The sequence below is a fragment of the Ranitomeya imitator genome, chromosome 5, assembly GCF_032444005.1.
Source record: "Ranitomeya imitator isolate aRanImi1 chromosome 5, aRanImi1.pri, whole genome shotgun sequence".
NCBI classification, from domain to species: domain Eukaryota; kingdom Metazoa; phylum Chordata; class Amphibia; order Anura; family Dendrobatidae; genus Ranitomeya; species Ranitomeya imitator.
This window is the reverse complement of record NC_091286.1, coordinates 101,006,381-101,026,398: the sequence shown is the minus strand read 5'-3', so window position 1 is coordinate 101,026,398 and position 20,018 is coordinate 101,006,381. Positions and strand designations below refer to the sequence as shown.

General features: G+C 47.1%; 1 protein-coding gene across 1 annotated transcript in view; it reads right to left on the bottom strand.

Annotated features, from left to right (window-relative positions):
- Positions 1 to 20,018, bottom strand: part of CST7 (cystatin F) — a 59,959-nt gene that overhangs the window by 1,341 nt on the left and 38,600 nt on the right. The window lies entirely within an intron of this gene.

The window sequence follows — 20,018 nt, the reverse complement described above, 5'->3', positions numbered from 1 at the left end:
TATTGCAATGTGATTGTGACCAAAAAAACAATTATGGAGTTTTGATTTTTTTTTCTCATTATGCCGTTTACCGATCGGATTAATTAGCTTTATATTTTGATAGACTGGGCGTTTCTGAACTTGGCAATACCAATATTTTCATGACTATGAAAATTGTGCATTCACACTGAAAGCATCAAACTATGAATTAACACATGTGGAATTATATACTTATCAAAAAAGTGTGAAACAACTGAGAATATGTCTTGTATTCTAGGTTCTTCAAAGTAGCCACCTTTTGCTTTGATGACTGCTTTGCACACTCTTGGCATTCTCTCGATGAGCTTCAAGAGGTAGTCACCGGGAATAGTTTTCACTTCACAGGTGTGCCCTGTCAGGTTTAATAAGTGGGATTTTTTTGCCTTGTAAATGGTGTTGGGACCATCAGTTGTGTTGAGCAGAAGTCTGGTGGATACACAGCTGATAGTCCTACTGAATAGACTGATAGAAGTTGTGTTATGGCAAGAAAAAAAGCAGCTAATTAAAGAAAAACGAGTGGCCATCATTACTTTAAGAAATGAAGGTCAGTCAGTCTGAAAAATTGGGAAAACTTTGAAAGTGTCCCCAAGTGCAGTTGCAAAAACCATCAAGCGCTACAAAGAAACTGGCTCATATAAGGAACACCCCAGGAAAGGAAGACCAAGAGTCACCTCTGCTTCTGAGGATAAGTTTATCCAAGTCACCAGCCTCAGAAATCGAAGGTTAACAGCAGCTCAGATTAGAGACCAGGTCAATGCCACACAGTGTTCTAGCAGCAGACACATCTCTACAACAACTGTTAAGAGGAGACTTTGTGCAGCAGGCCTTCATGGTAAAATAGCTGCTAGGAAGCCACTGCTACAGTGGGGCAAAAAAGTATTTAGTCAGTCAGCAATAGTGCAAGTTCCACCACTTAAAAAGATGAGAGGCGCCTGTAATTTACATCATAGGTAGACCTCAACTATGGGAGACAAACTGAGAAAAAAAAATCCAGAAAATCACATTGTCTGTTTTTTTAACATTTTATTTGCATATTATGGTGGAAAATAAGTATTTGGTCAGAAACAAAATTTCATCTCAATACTTTGTAATATATCCTTTGTTGGCAATGACAGAGGTCAAACGTTTTCTGTAAGTCTTCACAAGGTTGCCACACACTGTTGTTGGTATGTTGGCCCATTCCTCCATGCAGATCTCCTCTAGCGCAGTGATGTTTTTGGCTTTTCGCTTGGCAACACAGACTTTCAACTCCCTCCAAAGGTTTTCTATAGGGTTGAGATCTGGAGACTGGCTAGGCCACTCCAGGACCTTGAAATGCTTCTTACGAAGCCACTCCTTCGTTGCCCTGGTGGTGTGCTTTGGATCATTGTCATGTTGAAAGACCCAGCCACGTTTCATCTTCAATGCCCTTGCTGATGGAAGGAGGTTTGCACTCAAAATCTCACGATACATGGCCCCATTCATTCTTTCATGTACCCGGATCAGTCGTCCTGGCCCCTTTGCAGAGAAACAGCCCCAAAGCATGATGTTTCCACCACCATGCTTTACAGTAGGTATGGTGTTTGATGGATGCAACTCAGTATTCTTTTTCCTCCAAACACAACAAGTTGTGTTTCTACCAAACAGTTCCAGTTTGGTTTCATCAGACCATAGGACATTCTCCCAAAACTCCTCTGGATCATCCAAATGCTCTCTAGCAAACTTCAGACGGGCCCGGACATGTACTGGCTTAAGCAGTGGGACACGTCTGGCACTGCAGGATCTGAGTCCATGGTGGCGTAGTGTGTTACTTATGGTAGGCCTTGTTACATTGGTCCCAGCTCTCTGCAGTTCATTCACTAGGTCCCCCCGCGTGGTTCTGGGATTTTTGCTCACCGTTCTTGTGATCATTCTGACCCCACGGGGTGGGATTTTGCGTGGAGCCCCAGATCGAGGGAGATTATCAGTGGTCTTGTATGTCTTCCATTTTCTAATTATTGCTCCCACTGTTGATTTCTTCACTCCAAGCTGGTTGGCTATTGCAGATTCAGTCTTCCCAGCCTGGTGCAGGGCTACAATTTTGTTTCTGGTGTCCTTTGACAGCTCTTTGGTCTTCACCATAGTGGAGTTTGGAGTCCGACTGTTTGAGGGTGTGCACAGGTGTCTTTTTATACTGATAACAAGTTTAAACAGGTGCCATTACTACAGGTAATGAGTGGAGGAAAGAGGAGACTCTTAAAGAAGAAGTTACAGGTCTGTGAGAGCCAGAAATCTTGATTGTTTGTTTCTGACCAAATACTTATTTTCCACCATAATATGCAAAAAAATTGTTAAAAAAACAGACAATGTGATTTTCTGGATTTTTATTTCTCAGTTTTTCTCCCATAGTTGAGGTCTACCTATGATGTAAATTACAGACGCCTCTTATCTTTTTAAGTGGTGGAACTTGCACTATTGCTGACTGACTAAATACTTTTTTGCCCCACTGTAAGGACAGGCAACAAGCAGAAGAGACTTGTTTGGGCTAAAGAACACAAGGAATGGACATTAGACCAGTGGAAATCTGTGCTTTGGTCTGATGAGTCCAAATTTGAGATCTTTGGTTCCAACCACCGTGTCTTTGTGCGACGCAGAAAAGGTGAACGGATGGACTCTACATGCTTGGTTCCCACCGTGAAGCATGGAGTAGGAGGTGTGATGGTGTGGGGGTGCTTTGCTGGTGACACTGTTGGGGATTTATTCAAAATTGAAGGCATACTGAACCAGCATGGCTACCACAGCATCTTGCAGCGGCATGCTATTCCATCCGGTTTGCGTTTAGTTGGACCATCATTTATTTTTCAACAGGACAATGACCCCAAACACACCTCCAGGCTGTGTAAGGGCTATTTGACCAAGAAGGAGAGTGATGGGGTGCTACGCCAGATGACCTGGCCTCCACAGTCACCAGACCTGAACCCAATCGAGATGGTTTGGCGTGAGCTGGACCGCAGAGTGAAGGCAAAAGGGCCAACAAGTGCTAAGCATCTCAGGGAACTCCTTCAAGATTGTTGGAAGACCATTTCCGGTGACATCATTCTCTTGATGAGCTTCAAGAGGTAAAGAGTGTGCAAAGCAGTCATCAAAGCAAAAGGTGGCTACTTTGAAGAACCTAGAATATAAGACATATTTTCAGTTGTTTCACACTTTTTTGTTAAGTATATAATTCCACATGTGTTAATTCATAGTTTTGATGCCTTCAGTGTGAATTTACAATTTTCATAGTCATGAAAATACAGAAAAATCTTTAAATGAGAAGGTGTGTCCAAACTTTTGGTCTGTACTGTATATATATTTGTTTTTTATATATACTGTATATATTATATATATATATATATATATATATATATATATATATATATATATATATATATATATATATATATATATATATATGAGATCCCAACAATAAATTTAATAATCAATATTTTATTATGTTCAAGGGAATTTTAACCCCTTACCGGCATCGGACGTACTATACCGTCCGATGCCGGCTCCCCTGCTTTGATGCAGGGCTCCGCGGTGAGCCCGCATCAAAGCCGGGACATGTCAGCTGTTTTGAACAGCTGACATGTGCCCGTAATAGGCGCGGGCAGAATCGCGATCTGCCCGCACCTATTAACTAGTTAAATGCCGCTGTCAAACGCAGACAGCGGCATTTAACTACCGCTTCCGGCCGGGCGGCCGGAAATGACGTCATCGCCGACCCCCGTCACATGATCGGGGGTCGGCGATGCTTGTATATTGTAACCATAGAGGTCCTTGAGACCTCTATGGTTACTGATGACCGGTGGCTGTGAGCGCCACCCTGTGGTCGGCGCTCACAGCACACCTCCATTTCTGCTACATAGCAGCGATCAGCAGATCGCTGCTATGTAGCAGAGCCGATCGCGTTGTGCCTGCTTCTAGCCTCCCATGGAGGCTATTGAAGCATGGCAAAAGTTAAAAAAAAAAGTTTAAAAAAATGTGAAAAAAATAAAAAAAACATAAAAGTTTAAATTACCCCCCTTTCGCCCCAATCAAAATAAATCAATAAAAAAAATATCAAATCTACGCATATTTGGTATCGCCGCGCTCAGAATCGCCCGATCTATCAATTAAAAAAAGTATTAACCTGATCGCTAAACGGCGTAGCGAGAAAAAAATTCGAAACGCCAGAATTACGTTTTTTAGGTCACCGCGACATTGCATTAAAATGCAATAACGGGCGATCAAAAGAACGTATCTGCACCAAAATGCTATCATTAAAAACGACATCTCGGCACGCAAAAAATAAGCCCTCAACCGACCCCAGATCATGAAAAATGGAGACGCTACGAGTATCGGAAAATGGCACAATTTTTTTTTTTTTTTTTAGCAAAGTTTGGAATTTTTTTTCACCACTTAGATAAAAAAATAACCTAGTCATGTTAGGTGTCTATTAATTCGTACTGACCTGGAGAATCATAATGGCAGGTCATTTTTAGCATTTAGTGAACCTAGCAAAAAAGCCAAACAAAAAACCAATGTGGGATTGCACTTTTTTTGCAATTTCACCGCACTTGGAATTTTTTTCCCGTTTTCTAGTACACGACATGCTAAAACCAATGATGTCGTTCAAAAGTACAACTCGTCCCGCAAAAAATAAGCCCTCACATGGCCAAATTGACGGAAAAATAAAAAAGTTATGGCTCTGGGAAGGAGGGGAGCGAAAAACGAATACGGAAAAACGAAAAATCCCAAGGTCATGAAGGGGATAAACTGTACTGCAATAAAGTACTCAATAAATGCTGAAATAAATAGAAAGTGACCTAATTATACGTATAGTCCAAAAATTGTATAATGACCGATTAGTAATTCTTATGTCAGCATTGCTTTAAGAGTAACCAGTAAAAAACCCTCCAAAAGCAATGAAAAGCTCATGGTTGCACAAAGTGCATAAGTGATAAGATATAAGGCAAAGTTTGCTTCTTCAATGTTTTTATGATCCATTAGTCAGATGTTTCTATGACTACAATTATAAGCATTTCAGAAGTTTTTAACCATTCATTGACTAATACATCAAGTTTATGTGGTTTAGGATTGCACACAGTTTCTCAAAATGTCAATGTTTATTCACCAAGCCACTTAGTTATCACTTTTGTGTTGTGACGGTTCCATCATGATGGAAAATGCATTGCTCATCACCAAATTGTCCCTGGAAAATTAGGATACCGTAAGTTGCTCTGTATTCCATTATCATTTTTTATTCATGGCAGCATCCTTAGGCAAAATTGTGAGTGAGCCGACCTCTTTGGATAAAAGCAACCCCATACATGCGTGGTCTCAGGACACTTTATTGTTGGCATTACACAGGAATCATGGCAGCATTCACCTTTTCGTCACCAAATATTAAAATTCTTCCAGAATTCTGAAGGGGTCCTTCATAAAAGAAAATAACTTTATCCAATTCCTCTGCAGCCCAATCCCTATACTTTCTGCAGAATGTTACACTGAACTTGATATTTTTCTTAGAGAAGTGGACTCTTTGCTGCCCTTCTTGACACTAGGCCACCCTTCAAAAGCCCTTGCCTCACTGTGCATGCAGACACCTGCCTGCTGCCATTCTTGAGTAAGCTTTATCCTGGTTTTGAACCAGTCCCATAGTTGAATGCCCTTTATGAGATTGTTCTGGCACATTGTGGACTTTCATGGGTGCCCTGAAGTCTTCTTCATAGCTTTTTAACCTTTCTTGATGATCTGATATATGGTCGATCTCTTGGCAATGTTACAAGCAGCAATACTTGCCTATGGAGCCCTTTTGATGCTAAACAATGGATGCCTGCATGCATTTCCATGGAGGTAGCAATGATTTTAACCCCTTCACGACATGTGCCATACTACTGTAGTACGGCGCATGTCATGTCTCCCCCTTTGATGTGGGCTTCGGCGGTAAGCCTCATCTTTTCTGGCACGTCAGGTGTTCAACACAGCTGACATGTGCCTGAAACAGCCGTGGGTGGAATCACAATCCACCCGTGGCTGCTAACCTGTTAAATGCCGCTGTCAAACTGACAGAAGCATTTAACGCGCTCTTCTGACAATGGTGCCAAAAATCCACCCATTGGTGACGCCAGTCATGTGATCGTGGGTCACCGATGGGTCGGCATGACAACCAGAGGTCTATTGCAGACGTCTATGGTTGTCAATGCCGGATTACTATGAACGCCGCCCGGAGGTCGGCGCTCATATCAAGTCAGCAATTCTGCTACATACAGGCGATCTGATAATCGCCTGTGTGTAGCAGAGCCGATCAGGTTATGGCAGCTTCTAGTCTCCCATGGAGACTATTGAAGCATGCCAAAAGTAAATAAAAAAAAAAAAAGTTTAAAAATAAAAAATATTATAAAAGTTCAAATCACCCACCCTTTCGCCCTATTCAAAATAAAAAAAAAATACACATATTTGGTATCGCTTCGTTGAGAATTGCCCGATCTATCAAAATAAAAAAAAAAGAATTAATCCAATCGCTTAACAGTGTAATGAGAAACAAACTCAAAATTCAATGTTTTTTGTGGTCGCCACAACATTACGTTAAATTGCAAAATGGGCGATTAAAAGATCGTATCTGCACCAACATGGTATCATTAAAAACGTCAGCTTGGTGTGCAAAAATAGGCCCTCACCCAACCCGAGATCACGAAAAATGAAGACGCCAAGGGTCTCAGAAAATGATGCTTTTTTTTCCTGCCCCCCCCCCCCCAAACACAAACATTTTTTCACCACGTAAATAAAAAAAAACCTAGACATGTTTGGTGTATATTAACAGTTTTAGCATTTGGTGAACATGATAAAAAAAAAATCCAACAAAAAGTTGTAGAATTGCACTTTTTTGCAATTTCACCGCACTTGGAATTTTTTTCCTGTTTGAGTACACGATCTGGTAAAACCAATTGTGTCTAGTGTTGAGCATTCCGATACCGCAAGTATCGGGTATCGGCCGATATTTGCGGTATCGGAATTCCGATACCGAATTCCGATACTTCCCGCGTATCGGATACCGGAATCGGAAGTTCCCAGAATTCAAACAGAACGCAGCAGCCAATGAGGAATGATTGGAAGTGTGGGCACATCCTGTTTAGCATGGTGGGCATGTAAGTACTGGCAAGGCTGTGATTGGCTGCTGAAATGATGTCACTCTGCACTATAAAAAACGCTGCCGCCATTTTGCGCTCACTCTGCTGTGATTTCAGTTAGGGACAGGACGCTGTGTTCTAACTGAGGGCCAGTTGAGCTAGCTAATTGCTTTATTTTCCTTTCCAAAGGCTAATTTAGCAAAACGCTGTGTGTTCTTCACTGTTCACCTTGCTCTTGCCTTGCAGCGCTGTTTTAACAGCGTTCTGCAAGGTCTCTGTGTGTGTGTGTGTGTGTGCAGCTCACTCTGTAGTCTGTGTGCAGCCATATACCCGGTTGTATTCAGCTCAGGGGGGGTTCACACTGCCTCACACAGTTGTCCTTTTTTGCTCATAGTGCAGCCTGCTGCACATTTTTTCTCAAATTCCCTATTAGTGTTTTTCCACCCGTCTCCAGCTAAATTGTGGAAAAACACTACATAGGATAACCTAGAGGGGGGTTTTTGGGCCTTGCAGCGCCGTTTACGGCTGTCTGCACGGTCTCCGTGTGAGCCCAGCTCGCCCTGTAGTCTGTGTGCAGCTATAGCCGGTTGGATTCAGCTCAGGGTGCGTTACTGCCTCATACCTTGAAAAACAATTTCCTTTTTTTCAAATAGTGCAGCCTGTTTAACCCCTTTACCCCCAAGGGTGGTTTGCACGTTAATGACCAGGCCAATTTTTACAATTCTGACCACTGTCCCTTTATGAGGTTATAACTCCGAAACGCTTCAACGGATCCTGGTGATTCTGACATTGTTTTCTCGTGACATATTGTACTTCATGATAGTGGTAAAATTTCTTTGATAGTACCTGCGTTTATTTGTGAAAAAAACGGAAATTTGGCGAAAATTTTGAATATTTCGCAATTTTCAAACTTTGAATTTTTATGCAATTAAATCACAGAGATATGTCACACAAAATACTTAATAAGTAACATTTCCCACATGTCTCCTTTACATCAGCATAATTTTGGAACCAATTTTTTTTTTGTTAGGGAGTTATAAGGGTTAAAAGTTGACCAGCAATTTCTCATTTTTACAACACCATTTTTTTTTTAGGGACCACGTCTCATTTGAAGTCATTTTGAGGGGTCTATATGATAGAAAATGCCCAAGTGTGACACCATTCTAAAAACTGCACCCCTCAAGGTGCTCAAAACCACATTCAAGAAGTTTATTAACCCTTCAGGTGTTTAATAGGAATTTTTGGAATGTTTAAATAAAAATGAACATTTAACTTTTTTACACAAAAAATTTACTTCAGCTCCAATTTGTTTTATTTTACCAAGGGTAACAGGAGAAATTGGACCCAAAAAGTTGTTGTCCAATTTGTCCTGAGTACGCTGATACCCCATATGTGGCAGTAAACCACTGTTTGGGCGCATGGGAGAGCTCGGAAGGGAAGGAGCGCTATTTGACTTTTCAATGCAAAATTGACAGGAATTGAGCTGGGACGCCATGTTGCGTTTGAAGAGCCACTGACGTGCCTAAACATTGAAACCCCCCACAAGTGACACCATTTTGGAAAGTAGACTCCCTAAGGAACTTATCTGGATGTGTGGTGAGCACTTTGACCCACCAAGGGCTTCACAGAAGTTTATAATGCAGAGCCATAAAAATAAAACAAAATTTTTTTCCCACAAAAATTATTTTTTAGCCCCCAGTTTTGTATTTTCCCTAGGGTAACAGGAGGAATTGGACCCCAAAAGTTGTCGTCCAATTTGTCCTGAGTACGCTGATACCCCATATGTGGGGGGGAACCACCGTTTGGGCGCATGGGAGGGTTCGGAAGGGAAGGAGCGCCATTTGGAATGCAGACTTAGATGGAATGGTCTGCAGGCGTCACATTGCGTTTGCAGAGCCCCTAATGTACCTAAACAGTAGAAACCCCCCACAAGTGACACCATTTTGGAAAGTAGACCCCCTAAGGAACTCATCTTGATGTGTTGTGAGAACTTTGAACCCCCAAGTGTTTCACTACAGTTTATAACGCAGAGCCGTGAAAATAAAAAATCTTTTTGTTTTCCCACAAAAATTATTTTTTAGCCCCCAGTTTTGTATTTTCCCAAGGGTAACAGGAGAAATTGCTCCACAAAAGTTGTTGTCCAATTTGTCCTGAGTACGCTGATACCCCATATGTTGGGGTAAACCCCTGTTTGGGCACACAGGAGAGCTCGGAAGGGAAGGAGCACAATTTTACTTTTTCAACGCAGAATTGGCTGGAATTGAGATCGGACGCCATGTCGTGTTTGGAGAGCCCCTGATGTGCCGAAACAGTGGAAACCCCCCAATTATAACTGAAACCCTAATCTAAACACACCCCTAACCCTAATTCCAACGGTAACCCTAACCACACCTCTAACCCTGACACACCCCTAACCCTAATCCCAACCCTATTCCCAACTGTAAATGTAATCTAAACCCTAACCCTAACTTTAGCCCCAACCCTAACTGTAGCCCCAACCCTAACCCTAGCCCTAACCCTAACCCTAACCCTAGCCCTAACCCTAGCCCTAACCCTAGCCCTAACCCTAACCCTAGCCCTAGCCCTAACCCTAGCCCTAACCCTAGCCCTAACCCTAGCCCTAACCCTAGCCCTAACCCTAACGGGAAAATGGAAATAAATACATTTTTTTTTATTTTTCCCTAACTAAGGGGGTGATGAAGGGGGGTTTGATTTACTTTTATAGCGAGTTTTTTAGCGGATTTTTATGATTGGCAGCCGTCACACACTGAAAGACCCTTTTTATTGCAAAAAATATTTTTTGCAATACCACATTTTGAGAGCTATAATTTTTCCATATTTTGGTCCACAGAGTCATGCGAGGTCTTGTTTTTTGCGGGACGAGTTGACGTTTTTATTGAAAACATTTTTGGGCACGTGACATTTTTTTATCGCTTTTTATTCCGATTTTTGTGAGGAAGAATGACCAAAAGCCAGCTATTCATGAATTTCTATTGGGGGAGGCGTTTATACCGTTCCGCGTTTGGTAAAATTGATAAACCAGTTTTATTCTTCGGGTCAGTACGATTACAGCGATACCTCATTTATATCATTTTTTTATGGTTTGGTGCTTTTATACGATAAAAACTATTTTACAGAAAAAATAATTATTTTTGCATCGCTTTATTCTCAGGACTATAACTTTTTTATTTTTTTGCTGATGATGCTGTATGGTGGCTCTTTTTTTGCGGGACAATATGACGCTTTCAGCGGTACCATGGTTATTTATATCTGTCCTTTTGATCGCGTGTTATTCCACTTTTTGTTCGGCGGTATGATAATAAAGCGTTGTTTTTTGCCTCGTTTTTTTTTTTTTTTCTTACGGTGTTTACTGAAGGGGTTAACTAGTGGGACAGTTTTATAGGTCGGGTCGTTACGGACGCGGCGATACTAAATATGTGTACTTTTATTGGTTTTTTTTTTTTATTTAGATGAAGAAATGTATTTATGGGAATAATATTTTTTTTTTTTTTTCATTATTTTGGAATATTTTTTTTTATTTTTTTTACACATTTGGAAAAATTTTTTTTTTTACTTTTTTACTTTGTCCCAGGGGGGGGACATCACAGATCAGTGATCTGACAGTTTGCACAGCACTCTGTCAGATCACTGATCTGACATGCAGCGCTGCAGCCTTCACAGTGCCTGCTCTGAGCAGGCTCTGTGAAGCCACCTCCCTCCCTGCAGGACCCGGATCCGCGGCCATCTTGGATCCGGGGCTCGAGCAGGGAGGGAGGTGAGGAGACCCTCGCAGCAATGCGATCACATCGCGTTGCTGCGGGGGGCTCAGGGAAGCCCGCAGGGAGCCCCCTCCCTGCGCGGTGCTTCCCTGCACCGCCGGCACATCGCGATCATCTTTGATCGCGGTGTGCCAGGGGTTAATGTGCCGGGGGCGGTCCGTGACCGCTCCTGGCACATAGTGCCGGATGTCAGCTGCGATAAGCAGCTGACACCCGGCCGCGATCGGCCGCACTCCCCCCGTGAGCGCGGCCGATCGGCTATGACGTACTATCCCGTCCAGGGTCAGATAAGCCCAGGGCACCTCGACGGGATAGTACGTCTAAGGTCACAGAGGGGTTAAAATTTTTAAAAAAAAATTCCTATTAGTGTCTTTCCACCCGTCTCCAGCTAAATAGTGGAAAAACACTACATAGGATAACCTAGAGGAGGGTTTTTTGGCCTTGCAGCGCCGTTTACGGCTGTCTGCACGGTCTCCGTGTGATTTAAACTAGCTCTGTAGCCCGATCTGCCCAAAAAAAAAAGTAAAGTTCACCAAACACAACTTAACACTTGTGTAGGCCACATTTGAAAAATAATAAAGTTTAGTCCACACTTTACAACATTAGTGTTTCTTACACCTGTTAGGAGGAGCATTTCAGGAATAAGCACGCTAAGGCCTTAGTACTTTTCTGCTTATCTTTATCTGTCAACCAAGATGAAGAGGGCAGGGAGTAAGGCACGTGGGCGTGGGCGCGGAGCAGGGAGAGGAGCAGGGAGAGGACGTGGTGATTCTGTGCCTGCTGCGGGCGCCGGTGACTCGTCACTCAGTTTCAGCAGGGAACAGTCCTTCATGCGCAGCTTTGTCGGAGAGCGCCGTGCACCGCTGCTGCGTGAAGACCAAATTGAAGCCGTTGTCGGGTGGATGGCAGCTAATGCCTCGGCATTGACTTCAGTTAGTGCCACATCCTCTCAGGCACAGAGCACTGGAGAGCAGCCATCTGTCTCTTCACCACCTGCCAAATTGGCCAGGCAGTCAGAGAGCCCAGGACAGGAGCCGTCTCTACTTCTGTTCTCTGAATCTCTTGGCTTGGAAACAGGGGGCCAGCCAAGCAGCATTGGAGAAATGGAAGAAGAGGCAGTGTGCAGTGATGCCCAACAGCTTTTTCTCTCTGACTCTGAAGAGGCAGGTGGGCCAGTGCCTCCGGTGACCACAGCGCAGTACGCATCTGATGATGAAACTCAGGTGCCGCTTTCTGATGCGTACTGTGCTGCCGAGACTACCCAGGAGGAGCAGTTGGTGGCAGAGGGTAGTGGAGATGATGAGGTCCTTGACCCATCGTGGCGTGAGGAACAGGAAGGTGGTGGGAGCAGCTCTGAGGAAGAGATTCCCCTTACGGGCCAAAGAGGGAGAGGGAGGGGGAAGACTGCGGAGCCTGTAGCCTCCACTTTGGCACCCGTTAGGAGCCTGTCTCTTTCCAAAGCCAAAAAGGGCGCTCCCAAGACTTGCAGTGCCTGGTCCTTTTTTGACACAGTTGCAGATGACATTTGTTTTGTCAAATGCAAGCTGTGTCATCAGAAAGTAAAAAGAGGTAAAAGTGTCAGCAACCTCAATACCACAAATATGTGGAAACATGTGCGGACCAGGCACGCGGTGGAGTTACAGAAACACAGTGAAGATGTAGGCCAACCAACAGCGGCAGCTACCACCTCTTCATCTCGTGTTGCCTCTTCCTCCACTGTTGTCCAGAGACCTAGTGTAATTCCACCAACAGCACCACCTTCCCAGTCATCCTCACACTCCCAGTCTACTCTACAGCCATCGGTAGTACAGGCATGGGAGAAAAGGCGGGCATTCTCGGCCAACCACCCCCGAGCACAGGCTCTGAATGCAGGCATTGCCAAACTGTTGTCCCTGGAAATGCTCTCGTTCAGGCTGGTGGAGACTGACAGCTTCCGAGACTTGATGGCATTGGCAGTCCCACAGTACAAGGTGCCCAGCCGCTTTTACTTCAGCAGGCAGGCTGTCCCTGCCCTGCACAGGCATGTTGAGGCAAACATAAAACATGCGCTACTGAACGCCGTCAGTAGCAAGGTCCACCTCACCACCGATGCGTGGACCAGTCAGCATGGACAGGGGCGATATGTTTCCCTCACTGCCCATTGGGTTAATGTTGTTGAGCCAGGTACAGATCGTGCGAGTGGCGCAGGACGTGTCCTGCCCACTCCAAGGATTGCAGGAATCCAGTCTGTACGCATCGACTCCTCCTCTTACACCAGTTCCTCAGATTCCTCTCTGCAGGATCCGTCACAGTCCACCTCCACATGGACCCGTGAACGTTTACCTATGACCGACATGAGCACAGCCGTGGCCAAACGTCAGCAGGCCGTCTTGAAACTAGTTTCATTGGGGCATCGAAGCCACACAGCGCAGGAGCTCTGGAATGCCATCAAGCAGGAGAGCGATGTGTGGTTACTGCCAGCGAATCTCCAGCCAGGCATGGTAGTGTGTGACAATGGCCGAAATCTGGTGGCAGCTTTGGCCCTTGGCAACCTCACTCACATCCCATGTCTGGCACATGTGCTCAATTTGGTTGTGCAGAGTTTTCTGAGGGACTATCCGGATCTTGATGCCCTGCTGCACAAGGTCCGCCTAGAGTGTGCTCACTTGCGGCGTTCCAGCTTGGCCAGATCCCGCATTGCTGCTCTGCAGCGCCGATTCCGCCTTCCGGAACACCGCATCATATGTGACCTACCTACCCGGTGGAATTCCACGTTACATATGTTGGAGCGGTTGTGTGAGCAGCAGCAAGCAGTTATGGAGTACCAGCTGCATCAGGCGCAAAGAAGTCGCAGTCAGCGCCGATCAGACTTCACAACCACAGAGTGGGCCACTGTTGTGGATTCTGTTTTTGGGCTCCCTCTGGTGGTTACAGATGGTACTGGGTGACTTGTGTTCTCTGCGGTCTCTGGTGTCCACCTGTTCTATCAGGATATGGGAGTTTCTTATTTAACCTGGCTTTCTTGTCATTTCCTCGCCGGCGATCAATGTAATCAGTGTGTCTTGTTACCTCAGCTTTCCGCTTCAGTAATCTTCAGGACAAGGAAAGTTTTTGATTTTCCTGTTCCACGTTTTGCTTTATTTTTGTTTTAGTCCAGCTTGCAGTTATGTGATTCCTTGTTGCTGGTTGCTCTAGTGGGCTGATATTACTCCTCATGTTCCATGAGTTGGCACATGAGTTCAGGTAATTTCAGGATGGTTTTTTGTAGGGTTTTTCGCCGACCGCGCAGTTCACTTTTGTATCCTCTGCTATCTAGTTTTAGCGGGCCTCATTTTGCTGAATCTGTTTTCATTACTACGTATGTGCTTTCCTCTCATTTCACCATCATTACATGTGGGGGGCTGCTATTTCTGTGGGGTGTTTCTCTGGAGGCAAGAGAGGTCTTTGTTTCTTCTAATAGGGGAAGCTAGTCCTTCGGCTGGCGCGAGACATCTAGAATCATCGTAGGCACGTTCCCCGGCTACTGCTAGTGTTGTGAATTAGGTTCAGGATCGCGGTCAGCTCAGTTTCCATCACCCTAGAGCTTGTTCTGTTTTTTGTGTGCTTGGCCTTTTGTGATCCCCTGCCATTGGGATCATGACAGGCCACTATGAAGGACGTCTGCCAGGTTTTGCGTCCTTTTGATTATTCCACGCGGATGGCAAGTGCAGATGATGCACTAGTCAGCATGACTGTCCCCCTTATCTGCCTGCTTCAGCAAACTTTGCAAGGGTTAAGGGATGATGTTGTGGAAGAGGTGGAGGATGAGGAGTCACCTTTTCCATCAGCTTCTGGAGAGTCAGTGCCACGTGGTTCCTCACAAAGGGGTACGCAGGGGCCAATTTGTGAGGAGGATGAGGAGGAGTCAATGGAGGAGGAAGAGCTCCGTCCAGAGGAGGGAGCGACACAATTGTCCAGTGGTCAGTGTGTACAGCGAGGGTGGGGTGATGACGAGCGGGCAGAGATCATGTCTCAAGCAGGGGACAGCGTTTCTGGGCCAGTTGGCACTCTGCAGCACATGGTGGATTTCATGCTGCAGTGCCTGAGAAACGACCGCCGCATCGACCACATTCTCAACATGCCTGATTATTGGGTGTTCACCCTCCTCGATCCTCGCTACCGGGACAACGTCCAAAACCTCATCCCTGCGTTGACCCGGGAGCGTAAATTGCGGGAGTACCACGACACACTGGTGAATTCCATCATCTTCTCCTGTCCAACTGAGAGGAGTGCTGCTAGTGCTTTACAAAGCAGCTCAGTGCGTCGAGGCAGTGGGGGAGGCTCTGCCCAAAGAGGGAGCAGAAGCAGTGCCTCTGCCCAAGGCAAGCCCAGTATGGCACAACTCTAGCACACTTGTGTGCCCGCCCCAAATGTCTACACCATCACCGGCGGCTCCAGTCAGCAGGAGGCAACGGTTCCGTCAGATGGTGACAGACTACATGGCTTGCCCTCTTACTGTACTCCCAGACGGCTCTTCCCCGTTCAAGTTTTGGGTCTCTAAGCTGGATACATGGCCAGAGCTAAGCCAGTATGCATTGGAGGTGCTGGCTTGCCCTGCGGCTAGTGTCTTATCGGAACGTGTCTTTAGTGCCGCAGGTGGTGTACTAACAGACCGTCGCATGCGACTATCCTCCGATAACGTTGACCGGCTTACTTTCCTGAAAATGAACCAGGCCTGGATCTCGCAGGAATTTGCCACTCCTCTGCCTGATTAAGTAATTGGGTGTCATCCAGGTCTCCTGCTGTGTTCATCTTTCTACCACCTGAACTGCTATTCCTGGGCTCCAACACCGCCAATTGCGGCTCAGAAGTGCAGGCTGCACAGTAAAAACATACGACCCAGTGTTATTGGGTTTCAGTAACGTCAGCTGATCCCCAGCTGTGTAGCCGGCAATGTGTCCTGCGACCGCCACGCTGGCACAACAACCTAAATGTAAGGGAACCTGTCCCCCCCCCCCGTCGTTTGTTACTGAAAGAGCCATCTTGTGCAGCAGTAATGCTGCACAAGGAAAAGGTAGCTCTTTTTTTTTTAGCTCCTTGCACACGCAGAACTTGACACTTATAAAATGTGTTCACTGATACCGTTATACTGTCCCGGAGCTGGGACTTTCCTACGCAATGTGACGCAGCACAGCCGTCATTCCTACCCCCTTGGTGCCATGCGCTGCCTCCTCAGCGTTGTTTTAAGCTGTCACGGAGCCTGCGCTGTTCTGTTATCCCTTGGGCATGCCCTATTTGCGCTGCCTGTCTTCTGACATAATTTGGTGTCAGGCAGGCTGCGCCTGTGCGGCCGCGCTGCCCGAGATCCCGCCTCGCTGTGTCTTCTGATTGAGTCACACTGCGGGCCTGGGATCCATGGGCATGCGCAGTGCATATCTTCCCCTCGGGCTCTCGCTCATTTCCCTCCGCCTTCTTTAGACTGTGCGCCGTCAGCTGATCCCTAATAGCATGCCACGGCCGTGACACCGCACAGTCTGAAGAAGAGGGAAGGAGGGGAGTGAGAGTCGAGGATATGCACTGTGCATGTCCATGGTTCCAAGGCCCGCAGTGGGATTACGTTGGACGAGACTGCGAGGTGGGATCTGGAGCAGCGTGGACGCACAGGCAGTGACAGCCTGACACCAAATTATGTCAGAAGACAGGCAGCGCTAACTGGGCATGGCCAAGGGCTAACAGAACAGCGCAGGCTCCGTGACAGCTTAAAACAACGCTGAGGAGGCAGCGCACGGCACCAAGGGGATAGGAATGACAGCTGTGCTGTGTCCCTTTACGAAGGAAATTCGCACCTCCGGGACGGTTTAACGGTATAAGGGGACACATTTTTAGTGTTTACTTCGGTGTTTGCAAGGAGCATAATTAAAAGAACCACCTTTTCCTTTTGCATCGTTAGTGCTGCACAAGATGGCTCTTTCAGCTACAAACGTCTTGGGGGGGTGGTTAAAGGTTCCCTTTCAACTTGCTCCAATCAGGCTTCGGCCTACACTCTGTTCCTCTGCTCCTCCTGCTGTCCCTGGGCTCTAACACCGCCAGTTGGTGCCTGGAAGTGCTGTGTGCACAGTCAACAGTCGCTCCTCTGTTATTGGGGTTCAGTAACGTCAGCTGATCCCCAGCTGTGTGTGCGGCAATACCTCCAATCTGCTCCTCCTGCTGTCCCTGGGCTCTAACACCGCCAGTTGGTGCCTGGAAGTGCTGTGTGCACAGTCAACAGTCGCTCCTCTGTTATTGGGGTTCAGTAACGTCAGCTGATCCCCAGCTGTGTGTGCGGCAATACCTCCAATCTGCTCCTCCTGCTGTCCCTGGGCTCTAACACCGCCAGTTGGTGCCTGGAAGTGCTGTGTGCACAGTCAACAGTCGCTCCTCTGTTATTGGGGTTCACTAACGTCAGCTGATCCCCAGCTGTGTATCCGGCAACGTGTCATGCGACCGCCACGCTGGCACAACTAAAATGTAAGGGGACCTGTCCCCCCCCCCCCCCTAGGCGTTTGTTACTGAAAGAGCCACCATGTGCAGCACTAATACTGCACAAGGGAAAGGTCGCTCTTGAAATTATGCTCCTTGCAAACGCTGAACTACACACTCATGTAATGTGTCCCCTCACACCGTCCAACCGTCCCGGAGGTGGGACTTTCCTTTGTAATGTGACGCAGCACAGCCGTCATTGCTACCCCCTTGGCACCGTGCGCTGCCTCCTTAGCGTTGTTTGATTCCGTCATGGACCCTGCGCTGTTATGTTATCCCTTGGCCATGCACAGTTTGCGCTGCCCGTCCTCTGACATCATTTGTTGTCGTCCTGGCTGCGCCTGTGCGTCCACGCTGCCCGAAATCACACCTCGCAGTGTCGTCTAATGTGATCCCACAGTGGGCCTGGTATCCATGGCCATGCGCAGTGCATATACTAGCCTCTCACTCCCCTTCTACACGCTTCTTCAGACTAGGCGGCGTCAGCTGATCCCTAATAGCATGCCACGGCCGTGACGCCGCACAGTCTGAAGAAGCAGGAAGGAGGTGAGTGAGAGGCGATGATATGCACTGCGCATGCCCATAGATCCCTGGCCCGCAGTGGGACTACATTAGATGACACTGCAAGGTTGGATCTCGGGCAGCTTGGACGCACAGGCACTGCCAGCCTGACACCTACATGATGTCAGAAGACGGGCACCGCTAACTGTGCATGGCCAAGGGATAACATTACAGCGCGGGCTCCGTGACAGAACCAAACAACGTTGAGGAGGTGGCGCCCGGCACCAAGGGGGTTGGAATGACGGCTGTGCTGTGTCACATTACAAAGGAAAGTCCCACTTCCGGGATGGTTTGACGGTGTGAGGGGACACATTATATGAGTGTGTACTTCAGCGTTTGCAAGGAGCATAATTTTCGGAGCCACCATTTTCCATGTGCAGTATTACTGCTGTACAAGATGGCTCTTTCAGCAACAAATGCCTGGGGGGGGGGGGGGGTTAAAGGTTCCCTTTCAACTTGCTCCACTGCAGGCTTCGGCCTACACTCTGCTCCTCTTTGATTCCCTGGGTTTCAACACTGTCAGTTGCCACCTGGAAGTGTTGTCTACACAGAAAAAACACTAGGTGATGTGTCAGTGGGGTTCAGCACCGCCAGCTGTTCCCCTGCTGTGTAGTCGGCAACGTGTCCAGCACAAGCCACGCTGGCACAACTGACCAAAAGCTGCCACCAGTGCAGGCTTCGGCCTACACTCTGCTCCTCTCCTCCTCCTGCTGACCCTGGGCTCAAACACCTCCAGTTTCTGCCGGGAAGTGCTAGCTGCACAGAGAAAAACACCAGCCAATGTGTTAGTGGGATTCAGCACCGCCAGCTGTTCCCCTGCTGTGTAGCCGGCAACGTGTCCTGCAAACGCCACGCAGGCACATGAACTTAAATTGAAGGGAGCCTGCCCCCCACCCCCAGGTGTTTCTATGTATAACAGCCACCTTGTACAGAAGTACTGCTGCATTTGTACAAGGTGGCTGACTTTTTCTCCTTGCCCACGTGGAACTCAACACGTACAAAATGTGTCTCTTTGAGACCATTCCACTGTCCCTGAGGTGTGACTTTCCTTTCTAATGACACGCAGCACCCCCATTGTTAGCGCTGCCCGTCTTCTGACATCATTGGTTGGCTGGCTGTGCCTGTGCGTCTGCCCTGCCCGACACAACGCCCCTCGTTGTCTCATATTTTGACTGCGAGGGTGTGATTGATGGGCACGAGCAGTGCATATGTTCCCCTGTCTTCACTCCCCTCCTTCCGCCTTCTTCTGACTGTGCGGCCTCATGGCCGCGGCATGCGATAAGGGATCAGCTGAGGCCGCCCAGTCTGAAGCAGGTGTAAGGACATGTGTGAGTGGTGAACATATTTACTGCACAAGGCCACGAATCCCAGCACCGCAGTGTGACTTTAGGAAAAGGCACTATGGGTCTGGGATTTATGGCCATCGTTAACCGCACCGGCCAACATGAAATGAGGTCATGAGACGGCCTGCACTAACAGGGTATTGCCAAGGGATAACACAAGAGCGCAGTTTCCTGTACTGCAAATAACAACAGTAAGGAATCTGCGCCCAGCACCTAGGTGTAAATTTGTACACCTGTGCTGCGTCTCCTTAAAAAGACAAGTCACGCCTCCACTACTGTTTGACAGTATAATGGGCTAAATAGTGTACGTGTTTTATTCAGCGTGTGCAAGGAGCAAAATTAAGAGAGCAACCTTTAACTTGTGCATCATTAATGCAGTTCAAGGTGTGGCTCTTGTACCTTGCAACACCTGAGGGGGGGTTAAAGGTTACCTTTGAAATTGGTTCAACTAGGCTTCGGCCTACACTCTGCTCCTCTCCTCCTCCTGCTGACCCTGGGCTATAACACCGCCAGTTGTAGCCTGGAAGTGCTAGCTGCACAGAGAAAAACACCAGCCAATGTGTTAGTGGGGTTCAGCACCGCCAGCTGTTCCCCTGCTGTGTAGCCGGCATCGTGTCCAGCACAAGCCACGCTGGCACAACCGACCAAAAGCTGCCACCAGTGCAGGCTTCGGCCTACACTCTGCTCCTCTCCTCCTCCTGCTGACCCTGGGCTCAAACACCTCCAGT